This window comes from Alligator mississippiensis, chromosome 11 (genome assembly GCF_030867095.1).
Source record: "Alligator mississippiensis isolate rAllMis1 chromosome 11, rAllMis1, whole genome shotgun sequence".
NCBI classification, from domain to species: Eukaryota; Metazoa; Chordata; order Crocodylia; family Alligatoridae; genus Alligator; species Alligator mississippiensis.
This window is the reverse complement of record NC_081834.1, coordinates 61231537-61252720: the sequence shown is the minus strand read 5'-3', so window position 1 is coordinate 61252720 and position 21184 is coordinate 61231537. Positions and strand designations below refer to the sequence as shown.

At 55.6% G+C, this 21184-nt stretch overlaps 1 non-coding gene across 1 annotated transcript; it reads right to left on the bottom strand.

The window, feature by feature from the left end:
* Nucleotides 1-8408: 8408 nt before the first annotated feature.
* On the bottom strand, nt 8409-8482 carry TRNAT-UGU (transfer RNA threonine (anticodon UGU)). Its single transcript has one exon. It is a non-coding gene; the product is annotated as a tRNA-Thr (tRNA).
* Nucleotides 8483-21184: the final 12702 nt, after the last annotated feature.

The window sequence follows — 21184 nt, the reverse complement described above, 5'->3', positions numbered from 1 at the left end:
CGCCTGCCCAGGAGGAGACTCATGGCAGCAGCCTGGGGGTCCCAAGAGGCCTGAGTCCCACAGCGGGTTTGGGGGGGACAGGGAGGTCCCTGGCTCAGAGCCTCCCTTTACCCCGGTCCCGCTCCTGGTAGATGCAGCGCAGGAGAGACGGGCAGCGCCTGCTGCGGGAGCTCCTCACGCTTCAGGCAGCCGTGCAGCAGAGGGGACACGGGTGCTGCCGGCCTGAGGGCTCTTGTCTGGGTCTTCTCTGCAGGTCTGGTCTGGTGCAGGGGCTTCGGCAGACCTCCAGTGCTTGAATAGATATGCTGCCCAGGGCCTGGGTCCCTGCGAGTGAGGATGCTGGGTGGCTCCTGCATGCAGGGCATGGTGCTGCAAGCTACTCTGGACCATCTCTTGTGCTCAGTGACCACCATTCGCAGCAGCCACGCAGCCTTCACTGCTCAGAGAAGAGCATTGGCCCTCCTGCCCTGGCAGAACTGCCGCTGCACCTCGGCATTGCCCCAAATCACCAGAAGGTCTGTGGTCTCTTCTGCTGCCCAGTTGGGGCCAAGGACCGAGCGTCTCAGGGGCAGGGAAGCTGCCATGTCCACAGGGTTCCTCTGCCAGGGACTTCAGGCAGATGCCCCACGAGGTCCCCACAGCAAGGCCAGGGGCTGGCTCCCGTGCTGGAGCCAGAACGTACCCGCACCACAGGGGCACAATGCCCAGGGGCCAGGGAGCAAGCAGCAGAGCCTCCTTGCTCCAGCCGGGCCTGTGCAGCACTGCTGCTGCCCAGACAGGCCCACCAAGGAAACCACCACGAGCTGGATGCAGGCAGAAGCTGGCCCCAGGGAGCTACAGCCCGGCAGGGGTGGCAGAGAAGCCGTCCTTGCCCCCTGTTTGGAGGGAGTCTCAGCCAGGGTGCTCTCGCGAGCATTAAATCTAGTACCTGACTGTACATGAGCCAGGAGGCTGCTCACACGCGCTGTGATTACAGCCAGCCGCCGCGTCTCATGTAGCAGTGTCCCCGTGCTTCAAAATGGTGGCAGGGGCACTACAACTAAAGCTTGTTTGACGTATTGAAGTGTGGGTATATGAGACACTCCAGGTGCTTGAATTTGGGTGGCTTTTGGATCCACTTTAATTAAAGCACCTTCCCCCGCACCCTAGAGCATGTGTAAAAACTCTCTGTATCTTCAGGTATTAGAAAAATGCACATTTCACTAATCAAACGTGCATTAGCCTAGTGCATAGTTTTACGGCCGTGCTTTAATGCACATGAGATGAATGTAATGCTCAATAAAGCATCTCATGTAGAAGTACCCAGAGTGTCCAAAGGAGTTGCCCAGGCACCAGCAAGACTCAGCCTCTCGTTCAGTTTCTCTCTCTCTCTCGGCCCATTTCTAGATGATTTTTCTCCTCGGTGGTTTCCTACCCATCCTTGATCTGTGACCCATTAAATGCATTTGGAAAGTCCAAATCAAAAACCCTATTTCAGAAAGGATGCCCCTGGAATCTGGATTGTGGCGCTCGGCGCGGCTCCTGGGATCTAGTTTCCTTTCACTTGGGCCTGGCCCAGACAACCAAAGAGGACCTTTAAAACATGAGATGGTCACTTGACAAGAAGAACAGCATTCAGAAACATGCATTTCCTATGATGAATAGGGGTTTATATTGCACAGGCCTGCAGTTGCACATAGAAACAGGGAAGAGATCTCATTTTTTCTGATTTTGCCCCACTCTAAACACTGCACGTATCCTGCAGGAGAACCCATTTCTTGTTCATGAGAGACAGGTTTAGATGCTGTAGCAAGAAGAGGGGTCTATCAAAGTCCCACGAAGTGGGAAGAAGGAGCCAGGAAGCTACATATTGACACCAGGACCAATCCTGCTCCAAAGGTAGGAAACTGGGGCTTTGCAGTGAGCTATGAAGAGGTAGGCACTGCTGGGATTTGAACCCTGGCTCCCCTGTTTACAAGACAGGTGCTTTAACCAACTAAGCCACAGCATTAAGGGTTGCGCCCCCCTCCACATCTCACCCCAGTGAAGAGCTGGCAGTTGCACACCTGCTCCCAGCAGGTCCCAGCCGTCTCCTTTGTATCATTGGTTCCCTCCGCACAGACCGCTGCCCAAGATGCACGTTCCTGAATCCAATGTCCAAGGCCCGGGCAGAGTCCGCAGGAGTCCACGCGTGCTCCTGGTGTCATCCTCACGTCTGGTGCAAATGCCAGGGTGGCACTATTCAGTGACTTGATGAGAGACCAAGCGCTGGCTCCAACTTCACAGTAGCTCCAACTTCACAGGAGCGTGTCATCATCACAAAAGGCACCAGTAGCGTCCGCGCATGATTTGATAGTTTGATAAAATGATATGCCTGGTTCAGCAACAAAGGTTCAATCTGGTCATTGAGGCAGCTGCGTGGGTTAATCCTCACTCAAGCAAGCCACTGCAGGCAGCGTGGAGGCTGCAGGAGGCAGTGGCTGCAGCAAAGCAGAGCCCGGCTCCCCCCACAACTGCTGCCTACCTGCTGGGGGCTCGGCTGGGGGTGAAGCCAGCTCCCTGCCGCTGGGCGTATTCCTGGGGGGCAAGAGGGACCCACACCTCTCAGATCTGTGTGAAACGGGGGTGGGCGCACCGTGGACCTGGGCGTTGGGTTGTGCCCCTGGCTGCAGCTGCGCGGGCAGGGAGTGCATCGCCAGGGCAGCGTGGAGCACGTGATGGCAAGGAGCTTCCCCGTGCTTGGTGGCTGCAGAGGCCCCGGGAGAGGGCAGCAGGAAAGGAGCCTGAACTCGCAGCAGGCAGCTGGCAGCACCCCTGCCCCCTGAGGCCGCACATTGTGGCCCCGACCCCACGCACTGCTCGGCTGGGCAGCAGCCCCCGCCCCAGCCCTGCCCAGCTCCCTGCCTCCCTCCCCAGAGGGGCTTCAATCCCTGCCCCCAATTTACCTGCAGAGCTGCTCTCCACGCTGCCCGGGCCATGTGCATGTACATGCACCTAGTGCCCCTGCCTGACCGCCCTCCTCCTGGTCCCCCACCACAACCCTCTTGCGGGCCTGAAGTCTGTCAGCCTGCAGAGAGCTCTTTGCAAACATGCACGATCCATGGGTTTCTCCATTAAAATGAGAAATCCATGTTTTCCTCAGGTACAGGGGGGAAATCTGTGTTTTACTCCATTTTCGGTGGGAAATGCAAAACCCCGATCCCGATACTCACCTGCTGGAGGTGCCCCAACTGCAAGCCTCTCCCCATGGGATGTGCTGCAGAGCTACAGGACCGGGAGCAGGTGCTTCCTCAGCCTGGCTCCAGAAGCCAGGACACTGCTGGCAGCTCCGTGTTGCCCGGGAGGTGTCACACAGACGTTTTCCCTCGAGTCCAGGGGCTGCCCGGGCCCTGGCCGGGACCTCTCCTGCTGCTGCCTCCTTGGAGACCGTCCGGAAGCCCGAGGCTGGGTGGATTCAACGTCCCTGGCAGCAGGTCCCGGGCACTGCGAGAGCCGGCGAAGGGCTCCCTGCTCCGAGCCCCACTTCCCACACACGGAGCCTGCAATGCCGCTCGCTTTGCCGTGCCATGAGGAGAAAGGCTGGCTCTGAGCTGGACGAGCGGGCGCGGGGGAGCAAGCTCCTGCCCCTGCTGCAGGCTCCCAGCCACAGGGCACCTCAGCAATGCAAGCAGCTGCCCAGCACGTGGGTGGAGCAGCAGGGTGTGCAGGGGCCAGTGTCCTCCTCCCGGCACCAGCGGCCCAGACGGACCCTGAGAGCAGCGACATGGAGGCGAAGGGGCTGGGAGAACATGCGTGCACACCCTGCTCCACGCAGAGAAGAACTGGTTTCCTCCGCCCTCCCAGAGCACTCACAGTATCCCTCTATGCAGTGGTTCTCAGCCGGGGGACAGGGCACACCGAGGTGCCTTGACATCCTTGCAAGGGTGCTGCAGCATAACCTGCAGTGTCAGAACTGCTGGGTGTGCAAACACGATCCGCAATTGAAACCCCGGCATTTCACATGGGAACCCAGAGTGCCAAAAACACTGGGACCCGTCGCGCTCTTTCTGACTTCTCTGCAACAGGAGAATTGCTCCAGTATTTTGTCTGTATTCCAAAAACGAGTGAAAAGCAAGAGCTGGCATTTGTGAGGGTGTCTGTGAGTCCAGCAAGGGCTGAGTGGAGCCCAACGAGAAGCGCCTTGAGGCTCAGGAGTACAGAAGTGCTGATCTAGGAGCTTCCCAAACAAGAGATTTTCTTATTATTATTACAAAATGTTTCTGCACAATATTATCTTCATTATGTATGCAGGATGTTTAGGGGCTATGAGATGAATCAAAGCATCCATTAATTCTGGGTGCCTAAATCAAGACTCCTTGAACTTGATTTTTTCCTATGGCCAGAAGGTAAAAAGTCTGTCTGACGCCTTGTGTCTAACAGGAAGGGGCCAGCAGTGTCCTGGCTTCTGCAGCCAGGCTGAGGAAGGCACCCTGCTGTCCAGCCACACAGTTCTCTAGTACATGGCATGGGGAGCAGGCCTGCACTTCGGGTGCCTCCAGCAGGAGATTATAATTCACTCTGCACAATCATGCAGCTCCTGCTCTTGTCACTGGGCAGGACTCAGACACCTCCAGAGCGGGATCCTTGGTTACCAGGATGTGCCAGGCTCTCCATTCACTTCAGCGGGGAGTTGTAGCCTGCGCTAAGACCCCCCGTGCTAAGTTCTAGCCGGCGCTAAGACATGCGGGGGCGTCCCATGTCTGTGCAGGGGACTGCAGAAAGGGGAGGAAAGTCCGCCCCGCTCCAAGGTGGTGACCGCGGCCCTGATGCTCTCACACCGGCTCCACGGGGTTGGAAACATCCCCAGGTACAGGAGCTCCCAGCCCTCCCAGCTCAGCCAGCGCTGCCCGGCCGGAGCGGGCAGGGAGCCCAAAGCTGCGGCGCTGACGGGCACCCACAGGTCCCAGGGAAGGGGTCCCTGCCCTCCTCTGCTGGGCACTCCCCAATCCCAGCCCCGGGTTTAATCCCAGCAGCTGCCTGGACTGCCGGGGGCTTCAGCCCTGAGGCAGGCACGTGGAGCCAGAGGTCAGGGGCCGGAGCAGGGAGCTGTGTCCAAACCAGCTTCCTGCGGTCATTGCCCCTGAGCCCAGGGCTTCCCTGCCCATGATCCCCAAGTGATCAGGAGGCTGGCGGCATGGGGGCATCCCCGGGGACACCGGCCTGTCTCCTGGAGAGCAGGAGGTTCAGGGGCAGACGGGTGCACAGGGGTGCCTTGAAGCCCAGCTGATGACTGCTCCTGCTCAGTGCCAGGATGGACAGGCTGAGGCGGGTGCCGAGCAGGAGGACCACCAAGGTGGGCTTTGTGCCAGCAGATCACAGCGGGGGCCTGGGCAGGAACATCTGGGCCCCCCCGGCCATGAAGAGGAGGGGCCCATCAAGGCGAGGACGTGGCTGTGCCCTGTGTGCTGGCGTAAAAAAACAGTACGTGCCAGCACCAAAGAAGAGCATTTGCAGCAGCCCACCACCTCCAGGTGCAAGTGGAGGTGGCCCTGGGTGCGCCTGGGCAGGCGGGAGCCCGGAGGAGAGGAGCACGGGGCACAAGAGCTGTGCAGCCCCCCACCCGGGGCATGGAGCAGCCTGGAGCCCGGTCCTGCAGCCCCCCGGCAGGAGGCAGTCCCCTGCAGAGACGTGGAGGAGGGCCCAGCCTCCCTGGGGCAGGAGCGGAGCCCGTCCTGCACCAGCCCCAGCCCCAGTCCCAGCCTGAGTTGCAGCTCCTCCTCCACAGACCCACACGGCTCCCTGGGGTCTGCGAGCCCCCCGGCCCCTGGCGCCAGCCGCACCGGTGAGGAGCCGCGCTGGGGCCACCCAGTCTCAGGGCCATTCACTCCAGGGGGCAAGGCAGACCCTGCACAGGGCTGGGCAGCGGCATCCTGGCCAAGGCGAGGGGGCTGAGCCACACGACCTCCCGGTCCCCGTGCGTGGGGTGGCCTTGGTGGGGGTGGGTGAAGGGGGAGGCAGGGTCACTTGTGGGGGCACAGGGACCTCCCAGGTCAGTGGGGCAGTCCAGTGTGCTCACAGCCACGGGGGCCGTGAGGTTGCGGGGGCGGAGGAGCGGGATGGAGAGGGCCCTGGGAGATTTCTGCAGACAGGGGGCCCTTGGCTGGCGAGGGGAGCACGGCCCCATCTCTGCCCTCCACACTGCACCTGTCTTCCCCTCGGGGGCAAAGGACTCACCCCCCACTTTCCTTCCTGCTGCAGTGAGTCCCAGTCCGGCCACAGAGAAGATGCAGGACGAGGAAGACCAGGAGAGGGAAGAACAGGGGACACCGGAGGAAGCTGCGCTCAGTGTCACCCAGCGCCTCCAGGACCGCGGGAAGGTAGGAAACCCGTTCAGTCCTCTGTTCCCTCCCCAGGGGAGCCCATCCCGCTGACCCAGAGCTGACTAGGGGAGATGCTCGCCCGCGGCCAGTGCTAGGGGTGGGTGTGTTTGTGAAGCCCCACCTGGGTCCCCTCCCGCCACAGACACTGCCCTGCTCCTCCCTGCGCCTGCCCAGGAGGAGACTCATGGCAGCAGCCTGGGGGTCCCAAGAGGCCTGAGTCCCACAGCGGGTTTGGGGGGGACAGGGAGGTCCCTGGCTCAGAGCCTCCCTTTACCCCGGTCCCGCTCCTGGTAGATGCAGCGCAGGAGAGACGGGCAGCGCCTGCTGCGGGAGCTCCTCACGCTTCAGGCAGCCGTGCAGCAGAGGGGACACGGGTGCTGCCGGCCTGAGGGCTCTTGTCTGGGTCTTCTCTGCAGGTCTGGTCTGGTGCAGGGGCTTCGGCAGACCTCCAGTGCTTGAATAGATATGCTGCCCAGGGCCTGGGTCCCTGCGAGTGAGGATGCTGGGTGGCTCCTGCATGCAGGGCATGGTGCTGCAAGCTACTCTGGACCATCTCTTGTGCTCAGTGACCACCATTCGCAGCAGCCACGCAGCCTTCACTGCTCAGAGAAGAGCATTGGCCCTCCTGCCCTGGCAGAACTGCCGCTGCACCTCGGCATTGCCCCAAATCACCAGAAGGTCTGTGGTCTCTTCTGCTGCCCAGTTGGGGCCAAGGACCGAGCGTCTCAGGGGCAGGGAAGCTGCCATGTCCACAGGGTTCCTCTGCCAGGGACTTCAGGCAGATGCCCCACGAGGTCCCCACAGCAAGGCCAGGGGCTGGCTCCCGTGCTGGAGCCAGAACGTACCCGCACCACAGGGGCACAATGCCCAGGGGCCAGGGAGCAAGCAGCAGAGCCTCCTTGCTCCAGCCGGGCCTGTGCAGCACTGCTGCTGCCCAGACAGGCCCACCAAGGAAACCCCCACGAACTGGAGGCAGGCAGAAGCTGGCCCCAGGGAGCTACAGCCAGGCAGGGGTGGCAGACAAGCCGTCCTTGCCCCCTGTTTGGAGGGAGTCTCAGCCAGGGTGCTCTCGCGAGCATTAAATCTAGTACCTGCTGGTGACTGTACATGAGCCAGGAGGCTGCTCACACGCGCTGTGATTACAGCCAGCCGCCACGTCTCATGTAGCAGTGTCCCCGTGCTTCAAAATGGTGGAAGGGGCACTACAACTAAAGCTTGTTTGAAGTATTGAAGTGTGGAGATGCTGATATATGAGACACTCCAGGTGCTTGAATTTGGGTGGGTTTTGGATCCACTTTAATTAAAGCACCTTCCCCCGCACCCTAGAGCATGTGTAAAAACTCTCTCTATCTTCAGGTATTAGAAAAATACACATTTCACTGATCGATCGTGCGTTAGCCTAGTGCATGGTTTTACGGCCGTGCTTTAATGCACATCAGATTAATGTAATGCTCATTAAAGCATCTCATGTAAATGTACCCAGAGGGTCCAAAGGAGTTGCCCAGGCACCAGCAAGACTCAGCCTCTCGTTCAGTTTCTCTCTCTCTCTCGGTCCATTTCTAAATGATTTTTCTCCTCGGTGGTTTCCTACCCATCCTTGATCTGTGACCCATTAAATGCATTTGGAAAGTCCAAATCAAAAACCCTATTTCAGAAAGGATGCCCCTGGAATCTGGATTGTGGCGCTCGGCGCGGCTCCTGGGATCTAGTTTCCTTTCACTTGGCCCTGGCCCAGACAACCAGAGAGGACCTTTAAAACACGAGACGGTCTCTTGACAAGAAGAACAGCATTCAGAAACATGCATTTCCTATGACAAATAGGGGTTTACATTGCACAGGCCTGCAGTTGCACATAGAAACAGGGAAGAGATCCCATTTTTTCTGATTTTCCCCCCTGTAAACACTGCACGTATCCTGCAGGAGAACCCATTTCTTGTTCATTAGAGACAGGTTTAGATGTTGGAGCAAGAAGAGGGGTCTACCAAAGTCCCATGAGACAGGAAGCTATGTATTGACACCAAGACCAATCCTACTCCAAAGGTAAGAAGCTGGGGTATTGCAGTGAGAGTTAGGCACTGCTGGGATTTGAACCCAGGATCTTCTGTTTACAAGACAGGTGTTTTAACCGACTAAGCCACAGTGCCCAGGGAAATAAGGGCTGTGCCCCCCTCCCCATCTCCCCCCAGTGAAGAGCACTTGTTTGCTTTGGGAATTAAGGCAGAAGTGTTTTGCGTGGGCTAAAGAAGGTGGTGGTGGGGGCAGGCTGGCAGGGGAGGGGGCAAATGCTTCACAGAAATGACCAGAACCCGGGGCCTGGGGTTCACGTTTCTGTCTCCCAGCCCCAGGGAGCCAACACGACTCCATGAGCCCAACCTGGCAGCTGCACACCCGCTCCCAGCAGGTCCCAGCCGTCTCCTTTGCATCAGCGGTTCCCTCCGCACAGACCGCTGCCCAAGATGCACGTTCCTGATGCGGCAGAAATGCCACCGTCGGTGCCCCTCTCCAGAGACCTGTCTCCACCAGCCTGAGAGGCTGGTGTTGAATCCCTCAGAGCGGGGATCTCCCACCTTGTCTGCATGACAAAAGCCTGGCGCCTGGGAGGCGATGCTCTGGTCACCTGGGCAGGGGGGGAAAAAGACCCGGCCCTGCGCGGGCCCAGGTAGCCAGGGATGCGGGGGAGATTGGTCGGCTTGTGGCCAGTATTGGCAGCTTCGATTGGACCGGGCTGCTGAGGTCAGAGAGGTTATTTAAAAGCCCGGGCCAGGAAGAAGGCAGCCATTAGCCATGCGGTCATCCAGGTGAATCTGAACCTGGCTCGCTCCTCATCACCGCATGCTCCAAGAGTGCCCTGCCTCCAGAGGAAACAACAACCACCTCTGGATGATACGAGTGAGTAAGATACTCGAGATCCGATTAGATATTTAGCTTCAGTAACTCAGATGCGTTTAAACGGCTACCTCAGCCACCCTGGTTTGCTCTATGGGACTCCTTTGATATTCCTGTAAGATTTCTATGATATTGCTCTACCCCCTGTAAGCAATACAGTTCTCCTTGTGACCGGTGTGGGAGACTTATTGAGGGGTGGGTCTGAATTATGCCAAGGAGGCCCCTTAGGTCGGTGGACTAAGGGAGACTTTCCTAAATAGCCCCTGACTTGGGGAAGTGCCCCAAGTGCCTGTATTGGGTCTAGGACCCATTGGACGATCAGGCCTGCGTTCTCCAAGGCGCGCAGAGCCAGAAGTGAGTCCAGAGCCTTGGATGGTGGCAGCGGGACCCCAGGCTAGCGGGTGTGCTCCAGGGAAGGGGTCGGCCGGACGGGAGGCACCCCAGGGAGGCACTCGGAGCCGGGAAGGTGGTCGGGCGCAGGGAGGTGGGCGGCTCAACGCAGGAGCGCCCCCTACTGGCCCGCCACACGTGGTGGGAGAGGTGGGATCCGAATACCCTGCTGTATTGGAGGCATAATTTGGGAAAAGGAATAGAGTCACTGAAATCCCTTGAGCAAACAATTTCTAATTTGGCATTGGGTCGACTGGATAGGGTAGAGAGTCAGGATGGCAGACAAGTATGTCCGGATGACTGTGCCCGAACTGAAGGAACGGGCAAAAGAGAGAGGCCTTCACGCAACAGGAAGGCTAAAGAAGGATGAGCTGGTTAAACTTGTGCACCAGCGAGTCAGGACCAGCATCAGCTTCACGCTCTACGACTCCTGAGTCTGACTTAGGACCACACTCCCACTCGTCAAGCCCGGAGGCTCCGGAGAGATCACCCTCCGAGAGCGAGCAATAGAGACTCCATGAGAGAGAGATGAAAAGGATGGAGCTGGAGGAGAAAAGGCTGGAGCTGGAAGCTCAGCGTGAAAGGGAACAACGGGAAGAAAAGAAGGAACAACGACGGCTGGAGGAGAAACAGCTGGAGGCCCAGCGCGAGAAGGAGCAGCTGGCAGCCCGGTGGATCCCAAGTCTCCCCAACAATGTGTCTTCTGTAACAACATCCCATAGCTGAAGAAGCCAATGCACTGCTCTGCAAGATGCGTCCACTCCCTCTAAGGCCCTTCCCCACTGAGCTCCTCACCCTTCAGCCTTGCACCCAGAGCCCGGGAGTCACTTGTGATCCTCTCAGGGTCTCCCTGGCAGCATCACTGGTGCCCGCAGGGATGAGCGCGAGGGGCAGTAGGGGCAGCGTGGAGTCGTGGATGAGCACCGTGGAGTCAGAGCCCAGAGACAAAAGCAGAGCAGTAAGGAAGTGAACGGGCAATAAGGAGCAACCACTTTCACCTTGGCCATGAGGAGGAGGCTGAGTCCTAGCTCTGCCTCTTTAGGCTGCAGAGCCTGGGGCAGGCGGCCCTACCCACGGCTCAGCCTGCTCCGCAGGAGACCCCGTGCAGTCTGGCGACAGCAACTGGCTTGGACAGCCCCAAACCCCACTGCTGGGCCTGGCTGCCTGATCCCTTATGCCAAGACAGTGCCAGAATCCAACCCTGGGGGCAAGGGGGCGCGAGTCCATCCAGCGGCCTTGTCGAATGGATGAGGAGACCCATCTCTCTCCGAAATATGGTATCACCCGTGTGTGCGCCAGTGCTGCCTGCTTGCGGGATCTCTGGCACTGCTCTGGGGTCTGCGCTTCGGGACTGTGAAACCCGTACCTCTTCCATAGACACGAGGAGGAAATAGGGGTTTCGCATCCTTGAAGCGCGGACTTCCAGAGCAGCACCAGCGATCCCCAGAGAGCGAGAGCACGTGTGCGCGTTCGTGTGTGCCTGTGTCGGGTCACCGCTCCACCCAGGAGCAGCACAGACCATCCGCACATGCGTCCTCAGCCTCACCAGGGCAGTTTGTGCCTGAAAGTCTGCACAGAACAATTTTCCCACCGATTTATTTGGTGCAATAAAAGAGATCACTTTCACCCCAAGAGCCGTGTCTGCCCTGTCCTCGCACCAGGACACGAGCTCACACCCGCCGCTGGAAGTCAGCGGCAGAAATTCACATGTTTTTTCTGCGTGTGCCCCGGGCAGCTGAAGTGCAGGGCGGTGCCACTTGGGGCATCCTCCCGTGGCTGCTGTCCCGAGCAGACGCTCCTATCTTGAATTCAGTCGCCTGTGTTTCACTAAAGCACGTTTACCAGAAGGACATCCCGTCTTGATTTGAAGGTGTCAAGAGATGGAGAGCACATACTTATCCCAAATTACAGCCATTGCAAGGTATAAGAATTACCTGCTAATTACAGACCAAATACACAGTGCAACTTTATTGATGCAGCATCATGCACACATTAGATATATTCTATATATCTGGCTTGTCAAACACACGGCCCACGGGCCGCCAAGCCATTTTCCGTGGCCCGAGGTCCCTCGCTGGGGACAGGCGGGTGGGGGAGGGGAGGGGAGCTGCTCACCCCTCGGGGCTGGGCTCATCGCCCCCGCGGGCGGCCGGGCACCACGGTGAGCGGGCCCGTACAGATGAGGGGCTCCAGTGCAGCGTCCACCTCGCTCCGGCCCCCCTTGGGCAGCGCCAACTCGTGGGGCTGCTCTGCTCGAGGGATGGGGCTATGAAGCCATTTATTTCTCCCCTTCCGTCTCTGGGGCAGGGGCTGGCTGGATGCAGAGTGGGTCCCTCCCCGCCTGTCCCTGCCCACCAGCAGCTACCATGAACCTGGCAGTAGGGCCGCACAGGCAGGGTCTCTCTGGCCGGCCCAGGACAGAGGGTGTAAAGGGGTCTTTGTCTTGGGTTATAATAACTGACTGGACTGTGGGGCTAGCTGACAGCGCTGCCCATGTGGGACCCAAACCCAGTAATGGCTGGGCTGCCCCAGCCATGACACACAGACACCGGGACTGGCCCCAGGAGACAAAAGTCCTAGTCCTGCCCTGACTCCCCATCGGCATTTGAGGTGCAATTGGCATATGATGGCAGCACCTGCACGTGTCAGGCTGTGCCGTACATATTATGACTATACCTGATGGGTGGGGGTCCATGTCGACACCACAGTATCACTACATCGTAATAAAATGGTGATTTTGAATTGGTGAGTTGTTTTTAACTTCACCTGTCTCTGCCAAACTCGTTTTTATATGACTAAAATTAATTTTGGCTCTATAAGCCACAGGGCCTACGCTACGCTCAAAAAATGGCGAATCAGAGGAAACGAAAATTGATGCAGAATGTCGAGTTTTCAGGGATAGTTGGACCGCTGATTTTTGTGTTGTTGAACAAAACGGGAACATCCTGTGTCTGATTTGCCAAGAGAAAGTGGCTGTCGGCAAGGAGGACAATGTGGAGCGCCGTTATTCTACAAAACACACAAAGAAATGTGGCAGCGCGGTGGGGCGCAGTAGACTTGCTCGGGTGAAGTCTCTAACACGGAGCATGACCGGGCAGCCGTCTGCTTTCAGAGCTGCGAGGCAGAAGTCGGAGGCAGCGACCACGATCCGTCTCCTGATATCCGAGGCAATAGCGAAGAGAGGGAAACCACTGTCCGATGGAGAATTTGTGAAAGATGGCTTGGGCAGATTTACTGATAAACAGTCAATCCACACGTCCAAGCCTTCATTCACAAGCTGCAGTTGTTTCAGAAACAGTTGAATAAGAAGAATGTCACCCATCTCACAATACCGTTAATGGGATGTGCTGGGACTGTGACCCATGACAAGTTTTCTGCACCGATCGGCCGTCCGCTGGACGAATTCAAACAAAGACGTGAGGATTTCAGGGAACGCAGCGACGAGCTGGACCTGTTTGCAGATGCATTTGGAGCGGATGCCACCGATGCTCCTGACACGATCCAAATGGCACTAATTGACATCCCAAATAACGGTGCCTTGAGGAGAGCTTTTGCCGAACAGGACCTACTGACATGTTATAGTCAATGTGTTACGTGGCACTCTTTCCCAGATCTAGAGTCACGCACTTCGGTTCATTGCCCTGTTTGGCAGCACGTATTGCTGGGAGCAGCTGTTCTCAAGACTGAAGAACATTTCATTGTCGCTTCCTGCAACTTCACTCGTGTCAAAGCTCACGTGACCTCACTTCCTGATGTGATACCGCTTCCTGTGAGGTCTTTGAATATGGCTCGCTGGCTCACTGGGTAATAAAAAGTTCATGATCTGGCCCCACATTCAAAAACGTTGGACACCCCCGATATAGAGATATATAGATATATAATTAGTTGGCACTTGTCCTAGAATTTCACTGAAAATACGTCACAGGGAAATGTAGTTTTTAGGAAAGAACTAAAACGCCATTTCTGACATAGCTGTAGTATCTCGCGTGTGTTAAGTGATGCTCCCAGCTGCCTTACAGTGAGCCCCATGACATGTCTCTCTGACAACCCGACAGCATTGCTCAGTGAAAGCTGAGCGTGCGCTGGAGGCGTCCAGCTCGTGCGGCGGTCTGCAGGCATTTCTATGCGGGGCGGAGAGAAGGATTTATTCCGTCCCTGTTCCCGCACGTGCCCTTGTGTGCGTGTCGCTGTGGTCTCCACTGACACTTGGGGAGGAGGAGGTAAAACTAACCAGACACCCCATAGACCTGCTCTAGGCCAAGGAATAGACCCACACGATCCTACAGGGAGCCCCAGGGGAAAAGACAGACTGGCAAAGACATGAAACCTCCCGCTCTATCAGATATATTACTAGAGCCTCTCTTCTTCCTCAGCCCTGCACCAAACCATGCAAAAACCCGAGCAAAAATCACCTTATGCTTCTCTCTTAGAGCAGATGATCCCAGGATGTGGGGAGTGTGTCACCCTGCAGTACGATATTCACTTAAACATATTGTTAAAAGCCCCAGCACTAGAGCGTCTAGGCTGAATCAAACCAGTAATCCATCTCGTCAAGTAACCAGTCTCCAGCAGCGACCGGTATCGGGTGTTTTCGAGGGAGCAGGGAGGGAGGGGAGGTAGAAAGTGATCCTGCTTTTAGCGCCACAAGTCCAGACCCCTGCGTGGTGCAGGGACGCAGCACACGCTCTGGACATGGACCTGACGAGACATGTACAGTAAGAGCCCCAGGAGGCTGCAAGAGCCGCTTTGTCTCCAATTACACCCGAAATACAGGTTTAAAATTTCAGCACAAAACACCCAATTACATTTTACTCCTTCACCTGATTTCTAATACCACTGAAAACAAAAAGCCACTTACGCACACAACCCTCCCTTAGATAACACGAATCAAAAATATGTGGAAGTGTATTTGAAGTCTTGTGGGAATATTACCGCTCTCAAGATTCATTAAAAAAAACAACACAGCGATCAAGTTTATAAATGCCTTAATAACCCACACTTGGCGTTGTATAGTACATAATGACATCTGGAAGGGCTCGTGATGAAGCTAGGAGGGTCTTCACATGCAAACAAGATGCACGTGGAAAGGAAATACATTACCGGTAAAAACTGACAATAAAACGGAGGAGGGACAGAAATGGCAGGTGCTTTGTGGGAAGAAAAATTACTGAAATACATGAACAAACCTGCTTTTCCCTTAGCTTCCCGCAGGAGCCATGACTCGGTTTTACCTGCACTGCTGCCGTGCCCCGAGGTGTCACAGGGCTGCCCTCTGCCGACACGCGGTGTTCATCCCCCGGAGCTTAAAAGAAGAATTCAAATCCATATCACGCAAAACTAGTGTCACAGGCTTACTGAGACTACCGGAGTATGTAAGTGCAGGACGGGCTTTGCAAGAATTGAATCTCAAAGGAGCATCTTGGTTAGACACCTGTAGCAGGACTACAGCTCACTGGTTCAAACTCAGCTGTTTTGGTTTTTCATTCCAGTTTATACTTGACTAACACAGAGCTTGGACGCTGGAATGACATTTAAAACGAGGAGTCCAGCCATTGACCACGAACTTGGAAAAAACTCAGTTTAAGCAGAAGTCTGGGGGCAGAAGGATTAACATTTTATCTTTTGTATGTTAGGAGCTCATCTGACTCCATTACCATTGCACCCACGTGCCTTACAGCCTACGGTGGATGTATCTTCACAACTTCCCCGTGAGGTAGAGAAGGATCATTCCCACTCACGGTCAGCGCACTGAGGCACAGAGGGACAAAAGGATGTGCCCAAGGTCAGCAGGGCAGGCTGTGGCAGAGGGTGCAACGAAGCTCAGCTTTCCAAAGTCCTTAGGTAACCGGTGACTGTGTTACCTCTCGGTAGAGCTTGCGTCTCCTCTCCTTTTCATGAAATGTAGGAGTAACCACAAATGCATGAAATACACACCAGAAAGATAAGATTGAGGGCCAATGTTTCTATGATGAGGAATAGGAATGACTGGATCATGTATTTTAAAAATTAAGGGAAAAACATCCATACGTTTCTCTTTCATACACCTCACTGCAGGATCACCATGCAATACAGCACAGCTTTGCTTCCCAAAGGCCAAAAAAACCCAACAATCTTTCTGCCTGCAAAACAATACAATTTAAGTCTTTTCAAAGGTTTGGCTTCATTCAAATGATTTACATGTGTTGTTTCAGTACAAGACACAAGAGGCATGCAGAGGAAATGTATGAACTCAACACAAGTCGCACCTTCGGCTAATTTAAGTTATAAAGTTAAAGTAAAAAAAAAGAAAATGTTTTCTATCAATGACTAGACAGAGATCAATAGGATAATCAAGCTGCTTTAAAAGCCTACAGCAATCAACAGTAATTGAATATACTTCTGCTGTCATTTCATCATCTCTCATATTTTTAATTAGTCACCAAACTTCAACTAACCTTCAGCTGGGTTCTGGGTAAAAATTAACTTCCTTGGAAACCATGACAAGGTGGCTGACTGGTTAAGGCGATGGACTGCTAATCCACGTGTGGGTTCAAATCCTGGCCTTGTCATGCGTTACTTGTATAAGTCAGGGCTGAAGCACTAATGACCTGATTGTCCCTCTGCTCACCTCCCCGGGTGTATTGCCATTGACTTCGCCAGGGGGCAGATTGTCAAACAGTGAAAGCTGGGCAATTTTGTGCACTGTGAGACCCTGGGCGTGTGTGTGTTTTGGGGGCTCTTGGCTCCAGGCAAGTGGGGAAATGTTAGCAGCAGGCTAGTGCAGCCACACCTGCCATGCCCACACCAGGCCAGCCCACATAACAGACATCCTACCTCAAAAAGTAGTCACTTCACAAGAGGTTGTGGTGGAGCAGCACAGTGGGAACACCAAGTGGGCACTGTGCTCCCCACACACCTTGTCATCCCATTCGCAGTCTGGCCTTTCGCCTGGCGCAGCTTAGAAAGCCCCAGGAGTTTGGGGGATCTTGGGGCGGGGGCACTTGGCAGCAAGCTGAGCAGCTGCCTGGACAGGCACCAGGAAGGAACAACCCTCCCCAGTAATGGGATTTCTCTGCCCTGCGCGCGGCAGGTCTCACCCCGCAGTGTTTTATCATGCACCCGCGTTCACCCCGCTGGCCCTTTTGCTCCAGCCTGACCCTCTGATCCCTGCGCGGCTTGGGAATGTCTTCCATTTTCTGCCGCCCAGGGGGGATTCCCTACCCAAGACGGCTCCCGTGAAGAGCACGATACCGCGTGGATGAGCCCCTGTTGGTGATGGACAGGAGGGGTTTCGGAGCAGGGCGGACCAAAGGGGTCACCTCGGTGCAAGTCCTCCTGTCCTTCCCACCAAGGGGCGGAGAGGACATTGTGGGATGAGGCTTGTTCGGCTGACTGTTTAAATCTTTGACCTCAGAAAGTGCTCCCCAAACTTTGCCTCCATATGAAGGACGCTTACACCAGGAAACTACAGCTGTGGCCAGATTAACGGGCGCACTGTTGGACACAGGGTGAGAAGAGGTCTTGCCCGCTACGATTCAGCCGGTCTCTTGTCCTGGTAACGTCTGTCTGCTCCTGTCACCGAGCAAGCGAAGCTGAACGCTGGCAACTTGACCCAGGGCAGCTTACCTGTGAGTGACACGGGCTAAACTTGCACTTCTAGCAAGATTCATAGATTCATAGATTCATAGATGTTAGGGTCAGAAGGGACCTCAATAGATCATCAAGTCCTACCCCCTGCATAGGCAGGAAAAAAGATAGGAGGGGACAGATGACACGGGTAAATTCAGCTCAAGAGTGGTACATTCCTGACTTCGGACTTGCAGATCTGTCCACCCCCGAATATTCTGGTTGCTTTGTTTCTTTTCTTTCTTTTTTTTAAAGAGCTTCCCCACATCCTTTCCCAGCAAACCTCACCCTTGACAGTTTTGCCAGGCAAGCTTTTCCATTCAGGACGGACACCTGTCCAGTGGGAAGTGCACCAAGACGCTCCCCAGGGTGCCACGACAAGGCCCAGACAGCCATGCCTTTGGGGTCTCATTGACCTGCATGGGACCCCAGCCCTGAGCCAGAGGTGAACGTTTTTATAGCCACGTACTGAAATCCCCGGAGCCAGCCACCTCGCTTGGCATGAAACAACCTCCCATCCCACAGTATACTTTTAAGAAAGAAGAAAGAGTGGCTGGCTATCAACACACACTGCATCTCCAGGAGGAGATACCTACCCCTGCGCAGTGAGCCATGCATTTAGGTGCTCCTGTTGTACCAGACGATGAAGAGGGGATGAGTAAAAGGCAGCTGTTTGAACTCCAGCTGGGGAGCCTGGTCTCCTTTCCCGCCACCAAGGAAATCTAGGAATACACTGTGAAAATAGGAGGGGGAAAACATAGTGGAGCAAGACTCCATCCTTGGCAAAGTCTTTAAAAAATTATCAAGGCTCACATATACGAGAGCCCGGCAGGACAAATTATGCTGAGGAGAAACCAGCACGGGTTCGTGGCAGACAGATCGTGCCTGCCCAATCTAGTCTATTTTTATGACCAGGTTACGAAACGCCTGGACACAGGAGGAGGGGTGGATGTTGTATACTTAGACTTCAGGAAGGCCTTCGAAACGGTATCCCACCCCATACTGGTGAACAAGTTAAGAGCCTGTGACGTGGATGACTACACAGACCGGTGGGTGGTGAATTGGCTGGAGGGTCGCACCCAAAGAGTCGTGGTAGATGGGTCGGCTTCAACCTGGAAGGATGTGGGCAGTGGGGTCCCGCAGGGCTCGGTCCTGGGACCGATACTCTTTAATGTCTTCATCAGCGACTTGGATGAGGGAGTGAAATGTACTCTGTCCAAGTTTCCGGATGACACAAAGCTATGGGGAGAAGTGGACACGCCGGAGGGCAGGGAACAGCTGCAAGCAGATCTGGACAGGTTCGACAAGTGGGCAGAAAACAACAGGATGCAGTTCAACAAGGGGAAATACAAAGTGCTGCACCTAGGAAGGAAAAATGTCCAGCACACCTACAGCCTAGGGAATAACCTGCTGGGTGGCACGGAAGTGGAAAGGGGTCTTGGAGTCCTAGTGGACTCCAAAATGAACGTGAGTCGGCAGTGTGACGAAGCCATCAGAAAAGCCAATGGCACTTTATCGTGCATCAGCAGATGCATGACGAATAGGTCCAAGGAGGTGATACTTCCCCTCTATCGGGCGCTGGTCAGACCACAGTTGGAGTACTGCGTGCAATTCTGGGCGCCACACTTCAAGAGGGACGCGGATAACCTGCAGAGGGTCCAGAGAAGGGCAACTCGTATGGTCAAGGGCCTGCAGACCAAGCCCTACGAGGAGAGACTGGGGCACCTGGACCTTTTCAGCCTCCGCAAGAGAAGGTTGAGAGGCGACCTTGTGGCTGCCTATAAGTTCATCACGGGGGCACAGAAGGGAATTGGTGAGGTTTTATTCACCGAGGCGCCCCCAGGGGTTACAAGAAATAATGACCACAAGCTAGCAGACAGCAGATTTAGACTGGACATTAGGAAGAACTTCTTCACAGTTCGAGTGGCCAAGGTCTGGAACGGGCTCCCAAGGGAGGTGGTGCTCTCCCCTACCCTGGGGGTCTTCAAGAGGAGGTTAGATGAGTATCTAGCTGGGGTCATCTAGACCCAGCGCTCTTTCCTGCCTATGCAGGGGGTCGGACTCGATGATCTATTGAGGTCCCTTCCGACCCTAACATCTATGAATCTATGAATCTATGAATCTGACCCCAGCCTGCTGTGTAGGGCTCTGGGTTTGGGAATTTGGCAGCAGGGGCCAGGGTGGCACCATTTATTGTCAGTAACGTGTCCTAGGGAGCAGCCACGGCCTCACTCACTGCAGTCACCTCTAATGAGACGGTGCGACTCTATGGCTTTCCTGAGACAGACTTTTAAACTGGGACAAGAGCCCCATTTTTTGAAGTCATTTTATGTGCTGAGATAATCCTGGTTTTTCAAGCCAGGAGTGTCTCAGTGGAAGCAGCGCACTTAGCTTTAGCCAGGATCTCTCCATTCCCGACACAAAAGGCCTCTGGTTTCCTTTATTCCACATGTTCCCATCACGAGGTCTGGGGTCAGACGGCCTGCTCGTATTGAAGACGGCCAGGATTTCCCTGCAGCTTTTCAATTTGGATGTGAAGCGACACCCTTGAAAAGACAGATGTCACCTCCCACCCACAAGCAAACGCCTGCCCTAAATTCTCTGTCTGAGTGAAGCAAGGCACGAGACTCCACTGAAAGACACATTTCACATGGGACCTTTTAATAGCCACTTGGGATTCATCCCAACCATCAGGGAATGGCCTGGAAAGAATGGTGAAAACCTCACTGATCCTGGGAAAAGGGGTAACTGGAAAGGAGTAATATAAGGGAGGGTGTCTCCTGGCCTGAGGGAGAATCTGCAGTGAAGTGGGAAGTTATTCTGCAGCTGGCCTGGGAGAGAAATGCAAGGGGAGGGGAGTGGGGGCGGGAAGGAATTGAAGGGGCTTCAGTCAAGGGCATGCCCTGATTTGACCAGATTTGTTCCCTTCCTGTGACAATCCTTGGTCACAACCTTCCCTACACACTTTGGGCCCTGCCCCGTGATGCCACGCAGCCCCTCTGCTGTTCAGCACATCTCCCACGATGAGCGGAGCACGCTGGCCTGGGGGCAGGCGGCACTGCGGTGGTTGCGCTCCTGGCAAAGCCGGGGCCCCTTGCCCAGACAGCCCGTCTCACTGCAGTGCTGCCTGCTGTCCTCCTGCTGCAGGGTGCATTATCTAAGTCAAAATCTGCCTTCTTTAGATGTCCCCCATTTGCCTTTCCAGCTTTACTCGAGCCAGGGCCGTATGGCAAGAATATGGGTGTCTTAGTATTTTCAGTCTTCCCAAAATTGTCCCTGCTGAAAACCCTTTCCTTCAGCAGTGCAGACACCAGGCAGGGGCAGGGACTGGCTTTTCCTCTCTGCTGCTCACAGGACAGTGCTTCTCCCAGGCTGGCTACAGAGCAGGGGCCTGGGCCTGGGCCAGGCTGGAGCTGGCCACTTCCCTCCCCAGTGCCTGCTCCTGTTGCCCTGTCCAGCCAGGCTCTCCCTTCCCATCTCCTTCACCCCAGGCTGGGACATCTCCGCCCTTGCCCATTCCCAGGGATGTCCACTTCCTAGGACCTAGGTCAGCTCCTGCCAGGGCTACTGGGAACAAGATCCTGAGTGCACGAGTGGATCTAGGATTTTGAAGAGAGCGATGCAGACAGTGTGGCACGTCATCACACGGTACACGACACGCATTTTCCTCCAGCTAAAGCAAAACAAGAAGCTTCTCTAATACGGTAGGGCAGAGGTTCCCCAATTTAGGATTCTCCGGCTCAGGAGCCGGCGCCGGGCTGCCCTGGAGAGCTGGATCCAGCCAGTGCAGAAAGGCCCAGATGCCCTGGGCTGGGCACCGGGGGCTGCAGTGCAGGTGTCTCCCGGCATAGCCCCAGCAGCACCTGCCTGAGCACAACCCTGGACTGTGAACACCAGGGGACTTCACAGGCCCAGGCCCACCGAGGAAACTAGAAGGCCGCACGTGATGTGTTCCTGTTAGGACA